The sequence below is a fragment of the Chrysemys picta genome, chromosome 2, assembly GCF_011386835.1.
Source record: "Chrysemys picta bellii isolate R12L10 chromosome 2, ASM1138683v2, whole genome shotgun sequence".
In the NCBI taxonomy this organism is placed as follows: Eukaryota; Metazoa; Chordata; order Testudines; family Emydidae; genus Chrysemys; species Chrysemys picta.
The window spans coordinates 152,199,421-152,212,800 of NC_088792.1; positions in this window are offsets into that span (position 1 = coordinate 152,199,421).

Here is a 13,380-nt window from a genome sequence, read left to right on the forward strand (position 1 = left end):
GTCCTTGCTAATTCCAATTTATGATGAAAAATCAAAGAGCACTTTTTTGAGCAGCCCTGTAGGTGCCACTAACTTCACAACATCTTATAAGATGATCTGAAACACTTCAGAGCTCTGGACGTTAACAGGCCATGGTCTGCCAGTTGCCACGTTAGCACTTTGTTCTCTAATAAGGCACTTCTCTCCCCCGGTCCTAAACCCACTATAGCTCTATATCGGCTCTGAAAACAAAGAGAGCCCTATATCTGATGTCACTCCAGAGTTACAAATCTGTGCATTAGGCCTACCAACCTAGCCAAGAGAGAGCCCTATGTTATAATGTATGGTGGCTTTTCCTTGCTCATTCAAAGTGTGTGAACTAGATGAAACAGGCATCTGAAATATTATCTAGCAATACGTTCGGGCTTTGAGTTCTTCTTTTGCCCCTTTTGTAATAAATTTCAGGTTTTGACACTGTAATGTATTGGGAAGAATTCTGCTTTTGCCAGGCTATGTATCTGCTCCCCTGAAAGTGTATATTCTGTTGCGCTTTTTTTATTGCTGCTTGGTCTGCAAGTTGTTTATACTGTCTAGTAGTAGAAACAGGTACCTCGGTCCCAAGCATTACTGAAACATGCGACAGCTGTGTGAATAGCTAGCTGAGTAGACATCTCTGGGGTATGGAAGAAATCACCAAAAAATTCCAGCCCCAAATAGTCATCTAGCATTCAAACGTCTCTATGCTATAGCCAGTTTTTTTTTTTTTTTTTTTAAATCTGGGGTGTAATAAACTTGATCCCTCTTTTTTTTTTATTTGGAAGAAGGTTTTTTGTACCATGTTGTTCAGGTGAAAGAATAAACTCTGAGGCAGCTCTACCCAGTTGCTGTTTGCTGAATAGCTGTTGTATGACTGCGCAAAAAAAAAAAATTCCAAGTACCTATATCTTCTAAAGTGCCCAAACCTTAAGCGACCTGGGGTTTTGACCAGTTCTATTTGTGCTGTTTTTTCTCCCAAATTGATAAAAGAACCAAACTTGCCTATCTCCCTTTCTCAAGTTGGTGCTCTTAGCAACACTGCTGTTGAACCATCAGTTTTATTTTTGGCAGTCTTCCAAATAGTAAACGGACTAAACAGGGGAGCAAGCAGATGGGAGAATATGAATTCTGTTTCCAGATGTTAAGTTCCTAATGTAAATACCACATCATTATGAATCCTGTGTCAAGACCATATAATGGTGCTTTTTATTACAGTTAGCACATGCATTTTTAGAAACTACATGTTTTAGAAGACCTTGCTGTGTATATGTATACTTCTGTATTGTTCAACTGTTAGATAATAAATTATTTCATTACTAAAGAGAAACAACGTCCTCCCAGTGTTCTTCTGGTTTGACTAGAAAATGCCTTGTGGCGTGAACAGTTTCACTGATTTGTCAGGTACCTTTCAGTAAATGGCAGTCAAAATGTTACTAGCAATCTAGTGATGAAACTCATTATGGCCTCTTGGGCACCCAAAAATTGTCACCCGGAATCACATTATTCACTTTTGAAAACAGTTTCTAGGAGGCAAGAAATTAGTAGGTGGAAATGGCTTAAAGTTATTCCCTTCCCTTCCCATTTTAATGACAGTAAGGGGAAGAATAACCTTTAAATGTTGCCTGGACTAACGCTTTTGGCTTCCCTTTCAGCAGTAGTTTGTCCCCCCAAGAGCTGCTTCCAGTTTTTTTGTACTAAACCTCAATTTTGAATACTGAGCATCCTCAGTTGAGATTCCTCAGAATGAAGTGAGCTAAGTGCTTGAGAGGGCCACAAACAACTGCTGAAGGGGAGGGGTTGTTTAGAACTTTCTCCCCTTCTGTTCAGGCCTACACACGCTGTGGCTGTATGCATTCATGTTTTCCAGCCATACAGTGTGAAGGGGGCATGGCTTCATCTCTGCGATGGGGTCGCAACTGTGCATATTGGATAGTTGTGCAGGAGTGTGACTTCACTGGAAAGTCCCAACTAGGTAGCATCCAATGCTGGTGGGCTTGGTACTCTACAAAAGAGCACTCTGGAGCTCGAAAGCTTTTCTCTTGCACCAACAGAAGCTAGTCCAACAAAAGATGTTACTTTTCCCACCTTGTTTGGCTGTACAAAAGGAGAAGATACCACCCTTGCTCCTTAGAACCCGCATTGTGAGTTAGACAAGTTTTGATAAGATCCAGTTCTTGGACTGGAAACTCTTTTTGGTCATCTCGAAGCAATGCAGATCCTTACTTGTCTAGAGACTCCACTAGGAAGCTAATCATAATGCTTATATTTTAATAGGTAGTGTCAGGTTTTGTTCCTTCCCTCAAGTCTCCATGCAGTTTTTGTGGTTTTACAATCACTCCCTTCTTTCTCTCCCCTATTTTTATATTCAGGACCTACACAACCAAGAGGAACTAATTGTGCATTTGCCAGCACTGGGACTAAAGTGGACTGAAAATTATTTTTCCTTCTCCTGTTGGTCTTGGGTGCTGCATGTCACACTAGCAAATGTACAATCTCAGACCGAATTGTGAAATCCCTTCCCACCCTAAAACCACACCTGTTTCTCTAGTAGCTTAACCTTGCTTGCAGATTCAGACCTTAGTCGGCCTTTAGCAATGACTACACTTCAGAGAAATATGAATCACGAAAAAGCATGCTGAGAGAAAAGGGTTACTACTGCATGATTAAGAATGGCTTTTAATGGGGAAGCTATTCCTATTCGTGTAGCACACCAACTGCACAATGCTTCAGAAACAGGGAGTATGACAACATCCCGGTCTCAAAGAGCTCACAGTCTAGACTCTAGACAACAGTTCGCAGCATTACAGACTAGATCAGGCACAGCATTCTAACTGTTGTTGTCATAGCTAAAGTGTGTATTGAGAAGAAATTGGCCAATTAATTCAAGCTAGATAGAGGATTGCCTGGAGAGGGGTGATGCATAAAACCATTCTGTTTTTAAAAGTAATTTGTATCTTTATCTGCTTGTGTTTGCAGATTACAAACTCTAGGGTAGGGATGGTGTTTTGTGGGCAAACCTGACATAATGCAGGCACTAATGGCAGGCAGACAGTGGGGACTCTGATGTACAAAAGCTTCGTGCAGTCAAAGCACAGATTCATTTTTAGACGGTTGGCATTAACTTTAAAAGATGGAGATAATTGTGAAACAAAAGTAAAGCACAACTTTTCCAGTGGATCTTTGTACAAGTGTTTTGGATCTATGAATGGGACCTTATTTATCACCGCCTCTTGGACTCTTTCAAACCAGGGTTATGACTGTCAGAAAGATGGCGTAGCCTAGAAATGTTCTCGATAGCACTGACATGACACACACCCTACGGCAGTTCTTTAGGATGTGGAAGTCCTTGAGAGTAGCCAGCTGCTGCTGTCAATTTCAAAGATGTCCCCAGTTTGACATCTGGCTCTATGTTGGGCTGTGCATTTGTGCCTGGACTACACAGCACCCATCACTCCCAAGTCTGCTGAAATGCAGAGCTGCTGCAGGACTTTCAGTATTGCAAAAAATACATTTTTTTTAAGTATAAAAGCAAAGAATTGTGAAGTGAGTAGGCAAGGCTTTATTGATGCTACAGCATCTTTTCAAGAATCTATTTCCTCTAGGATGTAACAAGTGTGACAGACCCAGACCAGTGGGGTACAGGAGTCTGGTAGAGGGCAAATATACTGGTCACTGGATGAGTAGTTTTCTGTTCCCTGAGTGACCAGAGCAGGGGCTGCACTAGAGTAATCAGGAATCTGCTAGAACCAGTTAAGGCAGGCAGGCTAATTAGAACACCTGGAGCCAATTAAGAAGCTGCTCGAATCAATTAAGGCAGGCTAATCAGGGCACCTGGGTTTTAAAAAGGAGCTCACTTCAGTTTGTGGGGGGAGTGTGAGGAGCTGGGAGCAAGAGGCGCAAGGAGCTGAGAGTGAGAGGGTGTGCTGCTGGAGGACTGAGGAGCACAAGCGTTATCAGACACCAGGAGGAAGGTCTTGTGGTGAGAATAAGGAAGGTGTTTGGAGGAGGCCATGGGGAAGTAGCCCAGGGAGTTGTAGCTGTCATGCAGCTGTTACAGGAGGCACTATATACAGCTGCAGTCCACAGGGCCCTGGGTGGAACCCGGAGTAGAGGGTGGGCCTGGGTTCCCCCCAAACCTCCCAATTGACCTGGACTGTGCCTTCTCCCAGAGGGGAAGGTCTCTGGGCTGTTCCCCAACCCACATGGTGAATCTTTGAGGCAAGAAAATCCACCAATAAGCACAGGACCCACCAAGATAGAGGAGGAACTTTGTCACACAATATACCAGTAGACCACATTATCAAAGCAGTTGAAGGTCCTTCTGATTTGGCAGGGCCATCTTTAGTGGGATCTATGTAGTAATATGGCCCCCAACCGCCGGCTATTGGAGAACTACACAATTATTTATTATAACAGCCTGGCAGTACACAGGGAGCCTGTGGTAGAGGTGAGAAATGAACCTATAATAGAATGAGTTATGAACACCAGTTATGAACTGGTCAACCATGCAACTCATTTGGAACTGTAAGTATGCAATCAGGCAGCAATGGAGGGGGGGGGGAATAAATACAGTACTGTGTTAAATGTAAACAAAAAGGGGAAGTTTTAAAAAAAAAAAGATTTGACAAGATAAGGAAACTTTCTGTGCTTGTTTCATTTAAATTAAGACGGCTAAAAGCAGTATTTTTCTTCTGCCCAGTAAGGTTTCAAAACTGTATTAAGTCAATGTTCAGTTGTAAACTTTTGAAAGAACCACCCTAACTTTTTGTTCAGAGTAACAAACATTTCAGAATTATGAACAACCTTCAATCCTGAGGTGTTCGTAACTTTTTGAGGATCTACTGTAGGTCTTCTGAGTCCCAGTTCTAGGCCTTATCAACACAAATTGCCAAGCATTTCAATAATGCTTTTCGGTGCTGTGCCCAAATAACTACTGATTTTACAATGACCAGAGCACTGGCAATATGACCAGGAGAACTGATTTCTGTTATAAAGGCAGATCACAGTAGTTTAGATTTTACTTCCCCCCACCCCCATAATTCTCAGTGGGTTCCAAGGATGAATACAGACCACTTCTCTCACTGTCAGGTACTACCACAAAGAAGTAGTGTTTGGGTTGCAATCTACACTAGAAATCTCTTAAATCTGACCCGTTGTTTTTTGTGGAAATACTTGATCTGATGTTTGGCTTGATCTGATTCCTTTCCCCCTGGTGCAAATCAGAAGAAACTGCTGTGCCACAGATGTAGTTACATTGATGTAAAATGAAATTAAGAATCCGGTTCAAGGTGTTTAATCGAATCAAATCCATGAACATTTCTATTTCTGATGAAATGTGTGTGTAATCCACCTACTATTGGTTTGGTACCTAAAATTCCCAACTTTTTCCTTTAACATTTCTTCTTCCTGCAACCTTAGACTGTTTTCAGAGGGCAAGATATAGCAAAGTGATTGGAATTCCCCTATGATATTGTACATAGCCCACAGACTGGAAGCTTATTGGCAACCGTTGAACTTTGTCCCCGTTCATGACTTGTTTGCTTAGACATATGTAAGCAAGTTGGTTGCTCTTGATTATACTTTCACCTCCTAATTAAAGGCTGTAGACTTCTGGATACTGGAATGGGAATAGACTCATTAGGTCAGTGGGTTCATGTCTCTGCTATGACGGGATTGGTTCTTACAAGTTCACTGTCTAGCTTTAAAAAGCTGCATCCCAGTATTGCTAGCAGCAGCGGGCTGGTGGTCAGAGGTCAACGGAGATGCATGGTCTCCCACATTGCAGGATCAGGGCCTATGAGCCAGATCCTCAAAGATATTTAGGCACCTAACTCCAGTTGAAATCAATCAGAGTTAGGCCCCTAAATGCCTTTTGGGGATCTGGTCTTAACCTCTAAATGGGTTTTTAATGCATTTAAAACATCAATTCCGTAAGGACCAATTGAGCAAACAGCTTGCAGTGAAGGTTCCGTTGCCTTGGCTTTGTCTATCACAACACTCTTCATCCCAGACTGGCTTTGCAGTCCCATTACTGCTGTCAGAAGATGTTTTTCTGTTAACAGAGGCTGCTGGACCATTTTGTTCTGGAGCGGCTGGTTGCCCGGCCTCTGTCACTTTGATGTCGCACTTTAATGGACAGATGCATCAAAAGACTGGGGTCCCGTGACTGCTACGGGCTGTGTGCTGTCAGGAGCTGTGAGCACATCCATCCTGCCATTGAAAACAATTCGAGCACATGTCACTCACAATGCCAGCAGCACAGGCAGAGCGTGAAGTCAAGCTGGGGTGGAGATTAAAGCCCCAAGGGTCAGACAGCAGTGGGGATAAAGCCAGCTTGGCTGGAGCCGGTTCCAATAAGCCCATTGCATTGTTATTCATCACGTATAGTGGTGCCTGAATTAAGACCTTGATGTGTGGATGGGGATACTGCAGAGCAGAGGTCTAGTCCCAGCTTGGCTACTGATGTCCTATGTAACCTCTGGCAAGTCACTTCCCCTGCCCTGTGCCTCAGTTTCCCCATGTGTAAAATGGGGATAATGCTAGTGCCCCGTCTTTGTAAGGCACCTTGAGAGCTGCTGATGAAAAGTGCTATATAACAGCTGGGTGTGTCAGGCCCTAGTGAATATAGCCTGTAACCCCTATCAGCTGGAGGGCAGGGGGAGGTAGCATCCTTTTTATACAGATGCAGGCATGCACACCACTCCGTTCAGCGGGGGGGGTGACTCCCTGCCACGGGGCAGTGCTGTGAATTGATGTCAGGTGGCTGCTTCCACTCAGTGATCCCAGCCACCAGTGTGACAGCACCAGTGCAGACCACAGCAGCTGTTCCCGCCTACGTTAGGGCTTTGACCCACTGCAGCTGTGCCCGGCTGGCTGAAATCTCCAGGGACAGCAAGGCCGTAGACATAGCGTGAATCATGTTTATTCCAGCAGTGCCAAGCTCACAGCCCCATTGTGCTAGGCAGGGCCGGCTCCAGGCACCAGCTTACCAAGCAGGTGCTTGGGGCGGCCACTCCAGAGAGGGGCAGCACGTCCAGCTGTTCGGCAGCAATTTGGCGGATGGTCCCTCACTCCCGCTCGGAGCGAAGGACCTCCCGCTGAATTGCCGCCGCAGATCGCAATTGCGATTGCGGCTTTTTTTGTTTGTTTTGTTTGGCTGCTTGGGGCGGCCAAAACCCTGGAGCCGGCCCTGGTGCTAGGTTCTGTATCCTTGGTTGTTTTCTTTAATCTACAATAATACCCTCCTGGCCTGGGAGCGCCTGTTTGTGTGCAGTAATTCTAACAGGACCAAATCTGGGTGCCTTGTAGCTATGCCTGGGAGCAGTCAGCTAGGGAGAGAGACACAGTGTCTGTCCGGGTCCCAGTGGCCTTACTAAAGAATCTGCATAGTCCTCATTACAACTGGGTCGTGGCTCTTTTCTGTCTCCAGGGACCCTGCAAGACCTAATGGTACTGAATAGCACCAACGCCTCACCGTCCCTGGTTACCCTGGCTTGAAGGGGTATGGAGAGCCAAAACTGGCTGAGCCACCCTTCCAGCAAGAGATCAAAATCACGGTCAGTCTTATCGGGACTCGAGGCAGGAGGGGGAGGCTGCTCCAGCCTGAAAACCACAAGGCACATGCATGGAGGAGTCCAGAGGGGGAAGGACCAGGAATGCTGAGTTTGCATCTAGTGAGGCTGAGGACTGTTCTTGTGTTTTGGTCTATGAGTCATTCAGCGGCTGGGAAATGTTGTTGTTTGGTGTCTGGGAGTGAAGCGGGGTCTGTCCTGATAGAACTTGCTAATGTTGGTGACTCAGGGATAACATGCGTGGGGTGAGTGAGATAGCTTCCCTGCCAAGCTCTCCCAAAGAACCTGGCCCTGATGCTGTGTGGGTTAGCAAAACTTGAGCCCAACTCAGGGGCTAGCTAGCTGAGAAATGGGGCCTTGACTATATACTGTAGGCAGGAAACCCACCTACCTTCCCAGCTATTGGACTTCCCACCCTCTCTCACCAAGACCCTGCGACAGTCCAGGAAAACTGCCCCTGTAATCTCCCTCCGTAGTCCCTTGACGGCACCCACCCACGGATCCTCAGCCATCACCTCTCTTGGGCGGAGACTCGCGTCTCCCTCCTGATTGGTGTTTTTCCAAGCTGCACAGTTCTCTGCCTACACGGTGATATCCCTGTGCTTTACTTTCTCTTCAAAGGCTCTGAACAGCTGTAAGCGCCTGCAGTTATAAGTTACCAAATAGCCCTTTCTAAGCAAGCACATGTATTCTTAAGGTGAAAGCATTACAGGAAAAAAAATACTAAAACCAATAAAAGATATACAGTCACCAGAGATCATCCTAGAAGTTACTAGATCGCAGGCCCGGGTTCTCATGGGAGACTTTAATCACCCTGATATCTGCTGGGAGAGCAATACAGCGGTGCACAGACAATCCAGGAAGTTTTTGGAAAGTGTAGGGGACAATTTCCTGGTGCAAACACTGGAGGAACCAACTGGGGCAGAGCTCTTCTAGACCTGCTGCTCACAAACCAGGAAGAATTAGTAGGGGAAGCAAAAATGGATGGGAACCTGGGAGGCAGTGACCATGAGATGGTAGAGTTCAGGATCCTGACACAAGGAAGAAAGGAGAGCAGCAGAATATGGACCCTAGACTTCAGAAAAGCAGACTTTGATTCCCTCAGGGAACTGATGGGCAGGATCCCCTGGGAGAATAACATGAGGGGGAAAGGAGTCCAGGAGAGCTGGCTGTATTTTAAAGAATCCTTTTTGAGGTTGCAGGAACAAACCATCCCGACGTGTAGAAAGAATAGCAAATATGGCAGGTGACCAGCTTGGCTTAACAGTGAAATCCTTGCTGATCTTAAACACAAAAAAGAAGCTTACAAGAAGTGGAAGATTGGACAAATGACCAGGGAGGAGTATAAAAATATTGCTCAGGTATGCAGGAGTGAAATCAGGAAGGCCAAATCACACTTGGAGTTGCAGCTAGCAAGAGATGTTAAGAGTAACAAGGAGGGTTTCTTCAGGTATGTCAGCAACAAGAAGAAAGTCAAGGAAAGTGTGGGCCCCTTACTGAATGAGGGAGGCAACCTAGTGAGAGAGGATGTGGAAAAAGCTAATGTACTCAATGCTTTTTTTGCCTCTGTCTTCACGAACAAGGTCAGCTCCCAGACTGCTGCACTGGGCAGCACAGCATGGAGAGGAGGTGACCAGCCCTCTGTGGAAAAAGAAGTGGTTCGGGACTATTTAGAAAAACTGGACGAGCACAAGTCCATGGGGCCAGATGCGCTGCATCCGAGGGTGCTAAAGGAGTTGGTGAATGTGATTACAGAGCCATTGGCCATTATCTTTGAAAACTCATGGAGATCAGGGGAGGTCCCGGATGACTGGAAAAAGGCTAATGTAGTGCCCATCTTTAAAAAAGGGAAGGAGGAGGATCGGGGAACTACAGGCCAGTCAGCCTCACTTCAGTCCCTGGAAAAATTATGGAGCAGGTCCTCAAGGAATCAATTCTGAAGCACTTAGAGGAGAGGAAAATGATCAGGAACAGTCAGCATGGATTCACCAAGGGCAAGTCATGCCTGAGTAACCTAATTGCCTTCTATGAGGAGATAACTGGGTCTGTGGATGAGGGGAAAGCAGTGGATGTGTTATTCCTTGACTTTAGCAAAGCTTTTGATACGGTCTCCCACAGTATTCTTGCCAGCAAGTTAAAGAAGTATGGGCTGGATGAATGGACTATAAGGTGGATAGAAAGCTGGCTAGATTGTCGGGCTCAACAGGTAGTGATCAATGGCTCCATGTCTAGTTGGCAGCTGGTTTCAAGCGGAGTGCCCAAAGGGTCAGTCCTGGGGCTGGTTTTGTTCAATATCTTCATTAATGATCTGGAAGATGGCGTGGACTGCTCTCTCAGCAAGTTTGCAGATGACACTAAACTGGGAGGAGTGATAGATACGCTGGAGGGTAGGGATAGGATACAGAGGGACCTAGACAAATTAGAGGATTGGGCCAAAAGAAATCTGGTGAGGTTCAACAGGGACAAGTGCAGAGTCCTGCACTTAGGACGGAAGAATCCCATTCACTGTTACAGACTAGGGACCGAATGGCTAGGAAGCAGTTCTGCAGAAAAGGACCTAGGGGTTACAGTGGATGAGAAGCTGGATATGAGTCAGCCGAGTGCCCTTGTTGCCAAGAAGGCTAACGGCATTTTGGGCTGCATAAGTAGGGGCATTGCCAGCAGATCAAGGGACGTGATCGTTCCTCTCTATTCGACATTGGTGAGGCCTCATCTGGAGTACTGGGTCCAGTTTTGGGCCCCACACTACAAGAAGGATGTGGAAAAATTGGAAAGAGTCCAGCAGAGGGCAACAAAAATGACGAAAGCTTATGCTCCCAATACTTCTATTAGTCTCAAAGGTACCACAGAACCCTCTGTTGCTTTTTAAAAATGATTAGGGGGCTGGAGCACATGACTTAGGAGAGGCTGAGGGGAATTGTTTAGTCTGCAGAAGAGAAGAATGAGGGGGGATTTGATAGCTGTTTTCAACTACCTGAAAGAGGGTGTAGTAGGTTTGGGCCGAGGTTCGGCCCTCAGCGGGGCTGTGGGGTGTCCCACCGCCTCGCTCTGGTCCGGCGGTAGTCCGGGGCAACAGGCACACAGTTAGGGGCTCAGGCCCATAAGCAGGGGCTGAGTCCAGAGGTCCGAAACCCAGGCCCCTAAGCAAGGGTTACCATTCGTCCGGATTTACCCGGACATGTCCTCCTTTTTGTGCTAAAAATAGCGTCCGGGGGGAATTTGTAAAGCACTCAAAATGTCCGGGATTTCCCCCCTCCCCCGGCAGAGCAGAGTGAGCGGCTGGGAGGGCTGCAGGGAAGTCACGGGCTGGACTCCGGAGCAGCTGTAGAGGAGCTCCGCCCTGCATTCTGAGCCAGCAGCTCTCCCCTGCAGCCCGGTCCGGCAGCACTGTGCAGGGCCAGGGACCGGGTTTTAATGTGCTGTGGAGCGCAGCCACGTGTCCGGCTCGGCTCGCACAGAGCCCAACACCCTGTTCTGAGCAGCAGGGTAAGGGGGCCAGGGGGCAGGAAGGTTCTGGAGGGGGCAGTCAAGAAACAGGGGGGGGGGCTTTTTGGGGGAAGTGGAGAAAGTTTTGGGCAGTCAGGGTACAGGTAGGGGGTAGGGTCCTGGGGGGCAGTTTGGGGGGGGGGTCTTAGGAGGGGGCAGTCAGGGGACAAGGAGCGGGGGGGTGGGGGGCTGGGAGTTCTGGGGGGGGGCTGTCAGGGGGCAGGAGTGGGGAGAGGGATCGGAGCAGTCAGGGGACAGGGAGCAGAGGGGTTTAGATGGGTTGGGAGTTCTGGGGGGGGCTGTCAGGGGGTGGGGAGTGGTTGGATGGGGCGTGGGAGTCCCAGGGGTCTGTCTGGGGGTGGGGGTGTGGATAAGGGTTGGGGCAGTCAGGGGACAAGAGGCAGGGAGGCTTAGATAGGGAGTGGAGTCCTGGGGGGCAGTTAGGGGCAGGGGTCCCAGGAGGGGGCAGTCAGGGGACAAGGAACGGGGGGAGGGTTGGGGGTTCTGGGGGGGCGGGAAGTGGGAGGGGCTAGGGCGGGGCTCCTCCCGTCCTCTTTTTTGCTTGCTGAAATATGGTAACCCTACCTAAGCAAGGGCTGAGGCAAAGTCTATAGCGGCCCAGGCCCTAAGTCAGGGCGGAGCAGTAATCAAATAGTCAATCAGCGGCCCAGGCCCTTAAGCCAGGGCTGGGTCAGTAGCAAATAGTCAATCAGAGGCCCAGGCCCTTAAGCCAGGGCTGGGTCGGGGTTTGTAGCAGCCCAGGCCCTAGGTCAGGGAAAAAGGGGGGACGCAGGCCCTCCCACTCCACTGCATCCCAGCCCGGGGCCCTAGCAGCGACGGAAACTCGCTGCTGTCAGTGGGGATCCTGGCTGCAACACACTGACATCAGCTCTGGCAGTGCAGCAGCCAGACTGGGGTCGGCTGCCCCCGGGCTACTTCCACACTCCCCCTCGTATGGTACCTGGGCCGTCTTGCTGTCATTGGTGCTCTCCACCAGCATGGGCTCCTCTGGGTAAGTGGCGAAGGGCAGGCTCAGCTCGTCCTCGGGGTAGCTGGCACAGGGCAGGCTTGGCCAGTCCTCCTTGGGGTACCTGGCAAGAGGTAGGCTCGATCGGCCCGGTGACTCAGCAGGCTGGTTGCGGCCTACAGCTCTTTCCCAAGCGGGAGCTCGGCCATGGACGTCTGCTCTGTCCGCCGGGCTCCACTGAGCTCTGCAGGCGGGCTTTTATACTTCCGGGTCGGGACCGTGACCTCAGAGGGGCGGGCGCTGGACCCGGTGGCTCCGCCCACGTTGGGATTAGGAGAGGTTCGGCCCTCAGCGGGGCTGTGGGGTGTCCCACCGCCTCACTACAGAGGGGTTCCAAAGAGGCTGGATCTAGACTGTTCTCAGTGGTAACAGATGACAGAACAAGAAGCAATGGTCTCAAGTTGCAGTGCGGGAGGTTTAGGTTGGATACAAGGAAAAACTTTTTCACTAGGAGGGTGATAAAGCACTGGAATGGGTTACCTAGGGAGGTGGTAGAATCGCCTTCCTTAGAGGTTTTTAAGGTCAGGCTTGACAAAGGCCTGGCTGGGATGATTTAGCTGGGAATTGGTCCTGCTTTGAGCAGGGGGTTGGACTAGATGACCTCCTGAGGTCCCTTCCAGCCCTAATATTCTATGATTCCCCTCATTCCAGCGCATGTTGGAGTCTTCTGTGGTTACAAGTTCACAGCAGCCTTAGCTCAGAACCAGAACACCCAGGAACAGTTCAGTCTTTCCTTTATAACAGCTTGTCCCTTTGATCTTCAGACTCCGGGAACAGATAATCAGCAGAGAGTAGTCCTCTCTTCAGGGCATAGCTTCAAGAGGCTGGGGTTTGCCATAGCCGAAGGGAGGAATCTGCAGCCACCTCCCCCCAGAGCATCCCCAGGCAAAACACTTGATACTATTTGTCGCAAAAGTACATTCTTGTCTGGCACATTGTTCAATACAGTCCTCTGAAGTTCATATTACTTCTCAGGGTTCATATCCTATCTCCCTCCTTGAGCGGTTACACATCATCCCAGCCCACAGTAATGCATAAACCATTCATTTAACAATGGACCTCAAAGACATTTAAACATAATGCAATAGGCTCTCCGATGGCTAGTGCAGGAAATTGCCCTATCTGTCACAGCCATAGCACTAAGCATTGCTAAATCTGCCTAGAAATCTGCTTCCTCTTACAGATGGAGCCACTTGGAAGGAAACATACTGTTTTGTTTTGTTTTGTTTTTTTCCCTGTGAACTGAGGATCAAATCTAACCCTGCGCTCCCAGGGCATGCT